This window comes from Heterocephalus glaber, unplaced genomic scaffold (genome assembly GCF_053883595.1).
Source record: "Heterocephalus glaber isolate CG9 unplaced genomic scaffold, H.glaber_assembly_v1.0 deba00000281, whole genome shotgun sequence".
Lineage (NCBI taxonomy): Eukaryota > Metazoa > Chordata > Mammalia > Rodentia > Bathyergidae > Heterocephalus > Heterocephalus glaber.
In genome coordinates, this window is record NW_028258139.1 from 33,391,781 (window position 1) to 33,402,677 (window position 10,897).

Sequence of the window (10,897 nt, forward strand, 5' to 3'; positions counted from 1 at the left end):
TGTTTGCTGCTCTGCCATCTTCTCAGAAATCTGCTCTGAGATCTTTGTAACTTTACAAACCACATTTCAGGTTTTATTCTAATATATGTATAATCTGCAATTACTGGATAATTCAATTTCATCACCTTGTCAAAAGGTTAGCGGAGGGATTGAGGATTTAGCTTGGTGGTAGAGCATTTGTCTAACAAGCTTAAGGACCCAAGTTTGGTCCCCAACACCAGAATAAATAATAAATTAATAAATGCTGTTAGAAGGAACATGTAAAAGTTCCTGACAAGTAGCAGGCCCTTACTAAATTACCATTTTTTCAATATTATAAATACATATTCAAATAAACACATAACTACAACAAAACAATGCGTACACATCGGGCTAGAGGTGCGTGATGTCAACTGTCAATTCCCTGAAAGGCTGACACCTGGTTCCTGTCAGCCCAGGTCTTATTTGGATCTTTCTCTGATGTGGAGCTGGTTCTGTGTCACCCTAACTTCCTTTCCTATGTTAGCCAAGCAGACTTCTACTGTTCCAGGCCACAATTGTAGCAGCAGATTAGCATCATGGCTAAATACATGGTTTTGGAGACTAGGTTTGAGTTTTTACCAAGTCTCTTATTGGCTATATGACTTTGAGTGGGTTACTTAATTTGTCTGGGCTTTATTTTCATCATCTACAAAATTATAATAATATCTCTCTATTATTAAATACATTAGTATGTGTAAATGGATCATAACAGAGCCTGGCCCAGAGTACAACTCCAGATGAGGGTTTTATTTATTCATTCAACAAGAATGTTAAGTCTGTATACCAGACACTGTATTTTGCTGGAAATAATCAACCACCTGCACTCTTCCTAAGCCTACCTTCTGATAGGAGAGGCAAACAACTGCACAAGTAGCCACCACTTGGAATGATGGCTGTTGTGATGACAGGAGTGAACAGAAAACACCATACTGAGTATCTTTGGAGGGGTCAGAAAGGCTTCCAGGAGGAATCAACATCAGAGGAGAGACAGAAAAAAAGGTAGAAGTAGAGCAAATCAGGAGAAGACAGGATGGCACAAGTACGTAGATAGCAATGGAAAGGCCCACAGTAAGAGAGAGCATGATACATTTAAGGAATGAGAAGAAACTCAGTTTCCATCAAACACAAGGTTTAAGAATGAGGAAACTCACTCCGCAGAGGAAATTTCTGGCAACTTGACAGGGCTCACATCTCAAGGACCTTTAAATCAAGTTTACACCTCACACTGAGGCAATCAGGGACCACAAAAGGGAGCTAATAACAATTGTGTTTGTATTTTGAAATTGCCTTTAGTGTTATAAATAGGACAAGGCTGTGATTAAAGGGAGCAAAGGAAAGCTGTTACAATAATACGTTCCAGTAAGTGGCCTGGCTCAAAATAGTGCTAATGGGAGATAAGAGGTATGGATAAATTAAGTACTATGAATGAGACAAATTTTAAAAACTTAGTAACTGAATACATGTCCAGTTGGGGGTATATTAGCTTATGAGAGAGTGATCAGTTTATCCAAACAGTCCTAGTCTGTGCCTGTTGACTCAATGTAATTAATAGCCAAGCTCCCCTCTCAAAACCATTCTAGGCCCACCAACCTGTTTGCATGTAGAAGCATCTTTAAACTATAAATGCAGAGGTTTGTGGGCATCTGAATAGTACTTCTTGTCCATGGAACAAGAATGGGGAGCTAGAGATCAGAGATCAGAACTTCTAGAGGGTTGTTGTAGCCATATGAGCAGATGAAAGAGTGAATGTAGTAAAAAGAGGGCCTGTGAGAAAGACCAGATTTACAAGCTGAGCAGAGATAAGAGGAGCTTTGAACCAGACTGTGTATGCTACTGCAAACAGTCCTCCATTTGTCTGTGCCATTGCTCAAAGTTGAGTTCTAAGTACAGAGTTCACATCAGATAAGTTGCATTGCTCTCATTCTGATTCTGTTTACTTTGTCATAAATCTTTGAAGCTGCCCAGAGACAGCACAGCATGGCAAGCTGGACTTCGGAACCAGAAAGATTCTAGTCTAGGTTGTGACAATAATTAGCCATATGACATCAGACAAATAATCTGTCTTGTTTTTAATTTTCTCATAAAAATAAAAATATTCCCTCTAAGGATATTTTGATTCATAGATGAAATAATGTACTTTACATGCAGGCATTTTTAAAACATATCACCAATTATTATCATTATTAGCATTGGTTTAGTGAAAAATATTAGATATATTCTTTGTCAAAGCAGTCGAGCTGTACATGAGGGTTGTTAAAAAATGCCTTCTTTTCCTCACTCTTTGAGGACACCATTTCATTTCTTTCTGTGTTGGTATGGTCGGGAGTTAGTTTGCAAATGTGTTTTTTAAATATCTATTCCCCTTTCCCATCAATGCTTGTAAAAAACAGTACCACTCTTTAGGGTCTACATCACTCTAACTAGAGAAAGCCTTCTTACTTTTGATAGCTTATAACCCTTTTTAGGTTGTTTTCTCATGGAGCATCTTATTTGACTTTGTAGCATAGTCATTTGTGAGTTACGCAATTCTTTCTAGACAGTTAACTTCTTGGAGTCAGGGACTCCCCTTTGTGCTGTTTCTCTAAATATAAGGAAGTTGGAAGTTATGATCTGGATCTATCACATGTTTCTAAGGATAATTTAGCATGAAAAAGTTTCAGTCTTATAAAATCCAGTTTATTCAATATATAACCTAATTATAGGACAATGAATGTATTAGCATAACAATGTAGTGGGACCATTAAAAAAAACCCTAACTACAGGTGTCTTTATTATTTTCAGTGCCATTAGTTTATTAGCTTAGCAAAATTTTCTGCTTTTCCTTTTCCCCACCCTGTGAACATGGTGCTTACTAAAATGCTCACTGTTCTCTTTAAAAGAGCAATAGTATAGATGTGCAGTTTCCCTAATACAATTTCCATTTTAAATGTATTGTTCCATTTATCCTTTCTTTTAAGTAGTTCACTAATTGTGCCAAATTTATGTAGTGATTATTGTAATTTGGAATAGGAATTGTGATGCAAGCAATACAAATGGTTTTCCTCGAAAGAAGCAGTCACAGCAGAACACTAATCTCCAAATGAAAGGGTTGATACAGTTATTTGCTTTGGAGGTTGGATATTTTATTCTTTTTTCCTCCCTCATCCTTTTCACTTCCAGATTCTAATTAGTTGTTTTTTTTTAGGTAATTCTGATATAATCAGTAAGTTTATGTTTTAAATACTGTGTGCTTTAAGAATGAAAATGGGACCAATTTGTCTAAGAATTTGATTTTAGGGTACTATAAGAATATTAGGAAGAGATATTCAACTGGTGTTTATTCTAATTGTCTTCTGGGTGTCATCTGTGTTCCTATTTTAAAAAATAATTTAGAATTCTGCTTGCCCTTTGCAGCAGTCTAAATTTGGAATTTAATGAGCATTAAGCTGTCTTGGAAGAGTATACCTATTACTAGGTGCATTTTGGAATGAGATATTTTATTGGCATATAATTATGGCCATATGTCTCAGATTTTCTGAGGTGAACCTAATTTTAGGTACCCATTTTTGTTGATAGAACACGTGATCCCATTATTTGGGTCCCCCCCCCCATAGAAGCCTCTTTTATCCATATAGATCATACCAGCATTTATCCCAGATCAGGGTTAGAAGCTGATATGGGTATTACCTCTGTTTTTCTTAGTGTGTTTCATTGCCCACTATCATCTTTAAAAAAAAAAAATGAAAATATGGTGCCTTCCCTCCCTCCAGAAGATTGACAAATAGTTCCTTTTATTTACTGCTGCTGTGGAGTGATGAGATATGCACTTTACTCTTGAAGACTCAGCAAAAATGCTTTTCATTCCCAGTATATCCACAATAGATCGCATTTAGGACTTCAGAAAATTTAACAAGCAATCTTTGTTTTTATAGATATTAATGTTGACCCTCAGTTCAACGTTGTAAAAATAAGTAAAGCTGGCATTTATCCTCCCCCCATCTGTGGCACAGCATACAAAAATGTACCTCAATAATGTTCTATTAAAAATGGGACAGGAGCCTTACATTTTCATAATTTCCCAACAATGTACCACCCTGTATTTGCCTCAAGGGAAAAGTTTTAGCTAGCTAAAAAGTACTTCCCAAGTCCCCTGTGCTGTTCCTAACCCATAGTGCCCAAGTGTTTTGAGCAATGTGTAGTGTGTGTGTGTGTGTGTGTGCGTGTGTGTGTGTGTATATATATCTATAGTATGTCTATTTCAAGAATATATATATTCTTGAAATAGACATACCATTGGAGACATCGTTCAGAAGTAACTGATATATTGGCATCTCATTCATATTTCTGATATATGAGGTATATGGTACTAATTACCTTTTCCTTGATGTTTGCCAAATCTGAATAAAGGCATTGGTATGAAAAAAAATCTCTTTTACCTTTATATGCTATCTTTTCCCTGTTCTGAACTCCATTATTGCCTACTCACAATTGCTTTTTTTTGGTCTCTTCTTGCTTAATCTCTTTTCTAGTCCTGGCTTTCATGTCCCCTCTTGCTGATTTTAAGCAGAGCAAATAATTCTCCCTTTGTATAATTTGACCTCATTTAGAACATGCTCTAGACTAGAAGAGTTCACCTTTCATATTTGTTTTCAAAGTATTTTGCTCAAAAAAAAGTTCATTTCCTTCATCAAAGAGATTTTACTGGCCAGGGATTTAGCTCAGTGGCTCCGCCTCCTGCCTTGCAGGCACAAGAACCCAAGTTCGATCCCCGGTACCAAAAAAAAAAAAAAAAACATGTTTTCTTCCTCTACAGCAGGAACAAACTGAGAAGAGTCAGAGTCAGATTGGGAAACTGATCTGCCCACCAAACTTAAAAGGACAGAAGTATGTCAAGGTCAATAGGTGAACAAAGACATCAATAAGGTCAAGCAGAGATAGAGCAGTGAAGAGTCAATTCAAAATAGATTTCATGAAAAAAAGTATGCTCCATTAACACCACTTGTCCTTATCTGAATTGGCTGCTTAAGATAGGCGGGACATGGGTCCTTAAGACAGCAGAACCCATCCACATACTCAAATAAATTGTAAACTACTTGAAAACACTGCATGCTGCGAGCATGTCCTAAAAGTTGTAGAACAATAATTTGCACAGATACAGCCCTTCCTAAGTACTTGTCCTGTGAAGACTTTTTAACTTGGAGTCCTTCTCTTCCCAGCTTCTGTAGTGTATGTAGGAAATAATAAAAGGAGTAAAAAGGCCTTATGCTATCATCAACATAGTTGCTGGATACTCTTTCCTTAGTGTGCCTGTGTTGCTAACAAAGTATCTGAGACTGGATAATTTATAAACAATACAAATGTATTTCTTTGTTCTGGAGGCTGGGAAGTCAGAGATCAAAGCACCTGCAGATTATGTGCCTGCTGCACGTACATTCTTCACTGATAGCGCCATCTAGGTGTCCCTGTACAGCAGAAAGGAGGGAAAGACAAACAGCTAGGACACGTTTGTTAACCTCTTTTACAAGAGCACTGATCCATTTATAAGGGCATACTTAATCACCTCACAAAGTGCCCTATTTCTTACCGTCACATTGGGCGTTACAACCCAACCTATAAATTTTGGAAGTACATATACATTCAGACCACGGCATTGAGCAACATTAGTGATGACCCATTGTTACAGGTGACTCAGAAAGCCCCTGACATGGTCTAGAGATTTTACACACTATTATTGATGTTTTTGCCCCTCCCATGCATATGTTGAAGTCCTAACCCATGACGCAATGGTACTCAGAGGTGAACCCTTGGAACATAATTATGGTTGGGCTCTGGTAAGATCTTTGCCTTCATAACAAGACAGCAGTTTGTTCTCTCTGGCCTGTGAGGACATAGTAAGAAGGAGGCCATAGATAAGCCAGGAAGAAAGTCTTCAACAAAATTCTAACTCTTGGGCCAGGGATTTAGCTCAGTGGTTCCGCCGCCTGCTGCGCAAGTGCAAGGACCCGAGTTTGATCCCCGGTACCAAAAAAAAAAAATTCTAACTCTTAGACTTCCTAACCTCCAAATTATAGAAAGTAAATTTCTGTTAAGTCACCTAGTCTTTGGTATTTTTTATGTCACCTGGAGCCGAATCTTAACCCCCCCGATACACTCATACTGTGAGTATACATTCTTCTCATGGGAAATAATGAGCTTTAAAACTAGAATTATTATCTATTATTTTGAAGCAAATCCTGCTACTTTGCAGATGATAGACTACATTTCTAATTAAGCCTTATTTATTTAAAAAATAATGAAGGAGTGAAGGGAGGGAAGGGGGAAAGGAAAAACTATGAGAAAAGAAAAAAATGGAAATGAAATCTATGTAAATAGGGAAGGGTGGAGGGGGTAAAGGGCACACAGGTAATGGGGGAAAAAATAAGAACAAAGATATATCATGTACAGGTACAAGCACCCAATGATAAATGTAAACGAATTGTATACCTAAAGTGTCCCAATAAAATGTATCAATAAAATTAATTTAAAAAAAGAAAATAGCTCTTATTTTTAATGTATCTGAAAAAGAATAAGAAAATACATGCTCTTCAATATTCTGTGGAGAGTAAGAAATTTAAGAGATTCTTCTGTAGCCTTACATTTCTACCATGAGAGAAGTAATAGAATGAGTCAGATCAAAGCCTGGCTCCCATGCTCAATGCCCTGTTTTTTTCCTCACTTGGCCTCAAGTAATGCATTGCATCAGTAGTCCATCTTCATCGCACAGTTAGAGGGGTGAGACAGCCATCACCCAGGACCACTCTGAACATGGAAGAGCCACTTAGGTGGTGGGAAGAATCAGTGGAGCTGATACTAAGATATTGCTTGTGCTATTCTGTAATATTTTTTCTTATTGCAATTTTAATAACCAAGGATTGTCTTTCCCTTCATGTAGAAGCATCTTAATTTTGGCACATATTCTTCTTGACAGCTGTTGGAGCTTACTGCCTCTGCTCTCATGGCCTAGTGCCAACCTCAAAGCCATAGACTAACATCACCTGGAACTTCAGAGTGTGCATCTGCCTGTTATATTCACTATATATCACTAGAAGATGATGTGACTCCTGCCACTCAGCTGTGTGGCTCTTCAAATCACCAACCAACTTATGACATGGGGTGAGTGAGGGCTTTCCCCAACTAAGTAGCGTAGACTCCTTTGCTGTTATTTACAGAACACCAAGTCCACAACTCCTTCATCCCCAGTGCCACTCCTCCTTAATTCAGTTAAGACCAGCTTTAAAAAAAAGACAAAACCAAGTTTGTAGTGTCTACATATTAGTTGACTAGGTAAATGAAGAAAGAAATTAGGAAAATCAGAACTAAGTAACATGAATGGAGACAGAGTAAATATGGACAGATGATCTTTCAGTTGTATGCAAATTTTTAAGTGATGGGAGCAACTGTTTTATAGTCTAGAGTTGAAGAAATTGCGCAAGGTTCACATGATTAAATACAATAGACAAAATGACTAGTACTCCAACTATCCATCAACAATTATGTGTAACATTTTACTAAATATTAAGAATCTCTCATAGATCAGAAGATTCTTCCTTTCCCAGAGTATATCTCATAATGCTTAAAGCACTTTTCTTTGGTGCTGTTTATCTATAATTAATTAATTATTTACACAGAGAAAGAGAATTTGGATCATCCTAGATCAATTACAGTGACGCAAAAATGACACCACCATTACTAAATTTTTAAATATGAAGCTCTTGATGTGTTTGAATTTGGGGAAATTTTTCATTATGTCACATTATTAAATAAAATGAACCATTATTACTATCTTATAGTACAAACTTTCACAATTCAAATTTGGGTAAAATTCATTTTACTATATTTGCTATTTTGGAATTCAATCTGTGACTTCTAATTTTTGTAATTATACCATGATGCTGTGGCATCTACACATCACTAGATGGGAGGAATTTTTCAGCACTGTGATAATCTCATGGGATCATCACTAGGTGATGTAGGTGCAGTTTGTCCTTGACTGAAACATCATTATGCAATATATGATTGTACTACCTTCTTTATTGTCAAAAGTATCTCAATATTAGCTACTTTTGTATTTCTAATCCCAAGAAAAAGGTACCAATGTTGTTCTTATTCATTATTTAATGGCTCTTTGGAGTCTATTTGTATTCATACAGATACATCTTCTTACCTCTACAGTTCTCTTTTACCATTTATTTAATTTAATTCTGGTTATATTATTATTTGTAATACTGCATCATTGATTATATCACCACAAATTCTAGCTTCCAGAGACTCTCTTATACGTTACATTACACTTCTATGTTGACAACTATAAATGCCAAGTGTCTGGTTGTGTCAAATTTATCTCTCAGATTTCTTGAGCATAAATATAGAACAATACATCTTCCAACCCTGTTTTCTAAACAACTATTGCATGATAACTACAATTCTAGAATGTGATTTCTTTCAGGGTTTGTTGCACCCCTGCCTTACACAGACACCCAAGATGAAGAAAGGTGATGGGCCTATGGTAAAGCAAGAAGAGTGATCACATTCCTGAAGGGGTAGTTAACAGGGCTTAAGACCAAGCCAGGAAAACACAATGTAACCACATCATGAAGGCAAGAGAGGACATAAATTAGAAGGGCCCACTGGAATGGAAGATCAATAGTCTCTTCAGCCTCTGGAAGAGATGAGTAAAACCACCCTTGAAGATGGCAACATATTTGATGGAAACTGGAGTGACCACTGTGGGTACCACTGGCAGAGAGAGTACTGTACAAAGGCTCTCTGAGGGCCAGGGATTTAACTCAGTGGTTCTGCCGCCTGCCTCACAAGCGCAAGGACCCAAGTTCGATCCCCGGTACCAAACAAAGGCTCTCTGATACCTTTATGTACTGTGTCGGTACACGCCACTCTATTCAAACACGGGATGGAGGTGCTAAATGTACCCACATATCAGGTTAAGCCCAAGAGTCTGTCAAGGGCTGGGGATTTAGTTCAGTGGTGCCTCCGCTTGCCCCTCAAGCGCAAGGACCTGAGTTCGATCCCCGGTACCAAAAAAACACCAAGAATCTGTCAAAAACGAGGGCTCTAAATTCATCTTGTGTTCAACATGAGTCCCCCCAAATACTATCATAATCTCACTGAAGAAGGCAGGCAAAATGGAGCTGATCTAAATAAGTTTGTAAAATTATATTTTTCCTGAAAACTGTAATACTAAAGACAAAACGAACTGTATACAAGCACTGTACTCCAGTTGGTAAATTTGGTTTTCATGGAGTTGTGGGTCAATACTTTTTAAACTTCTTTACATTTATGGTGGGGTTGAAAGAACATATAAATGGAAGGTAGATACAGTATGAGATAAGTTCTCACTGTCAAAGAGGAAATTTACAGATAGGCCAGGGGGAGGTTAGAATGAACCTTATGGCTCTGGATTAGAGTCAGAGACCTCAGCATGCCTCAGACTGAGCTACATAAATGGATAGATACAGAGACACAGAGATGCAGAAACCATTAGCTATGTGCATGGGAGGGGTTACTATTCCCACCTACATTTCTCAGCTCTCTCCCCTGAAAAGACAGAGAAGCGGTGATAACCTATTAGCAATTAGCACTTCCAGTGCTCCAATCTTTGTTAACACCATTCTCTGATGAAAATAACCAGATCCCCTTGAATAAATGACTATTTGAAGGACCGGGGGATGAAAAATACAATATAAACCTGCACCTTCTTGTAGTGCCAGGAAGTAAAGAGCATTTAAAAATCAAATTCTGGGGAGGTGACCATTAATTATAATTGTCAACCTGGTTGAATTAAGAGATGGCTAGCAGATTAGAAAAGCATTTTTGGATGTGTCAGTGGGTCATGGAGATGTCACCTGGAGTCTGTCTGGTCTCCGACTCCTTCCTCTCTGGCACTGTTCCCCTGATCTGCTTCCTGCCCTCATGAAGTGATCAGCTATGCTCCACCACTCCCTCCTGCCCAGATATTCCTGCCTCAGTGCCAGCTTACCATGGGCTACAACCATGAGCCAAATCAACCTCCTTTAAGTCGTAGGTGTTGGGTACATGGTCCCAATGAAAAGGTCAACTAATACCGGGGGCACATCAAGGGATATGGGAGCCAATGGCCAAAGATGGAATAATTGCCTCAGTAAAATATACAATGTAGCCTTCAATTATAGCCCAATTTGTAAAATACATACATATTGTGTTCCTATTGATATGAATAATTGAATAAACAGCAAATCTTTCTTATCAAAGAATTCTGAATAAAATATGTAAGTATTCCCCCTTCCAGAAGCTTAATCTCCCTCCATCGCTCATTTTGAATGTGAGCTGTATTTTGTCACTTGCTTCTAAAATATGGACCATGGAAGGGGAGAAATAAGAGCTTTACAGTGGAGAAACCTGGCAAATACAACCATAACCATGTGATCAACCTCCTATTCTCAGTGAAAAGCCATATTGATAATACAGGAGGTATTTAGACTCAAATGTCTGAGATCATCTGGGGACTTGGTTGTCTCCATAGGAAGCAGGAGAAGCTAGTCTGGGAACATGACATCTTGGAGCATCTTTTTCCAAAAGCTTGAAGTCTCCCTCACTGCCTGGACTGACTGCGATGGCAGTGCCATCCAGGCAAGGACATAGATTTGGTCCCATGTCAACCCAGTTGTGTGGCACTGCCTTACTCAGAACTGCCTGTGTCTGCCTTCCAGACCTTCAACCAGCCAGGGACCCCAATATCCCTCTCCCTGTGTGGGCTCACTTCTGTCACAAATGTGATCAAATATTTGATTTGTTTGATGGGAGGCAAAAGCAGGGATTGTGAGGGCCTGAGGAGTGGGATGGTATGAGTGTGGAATATAAAAGG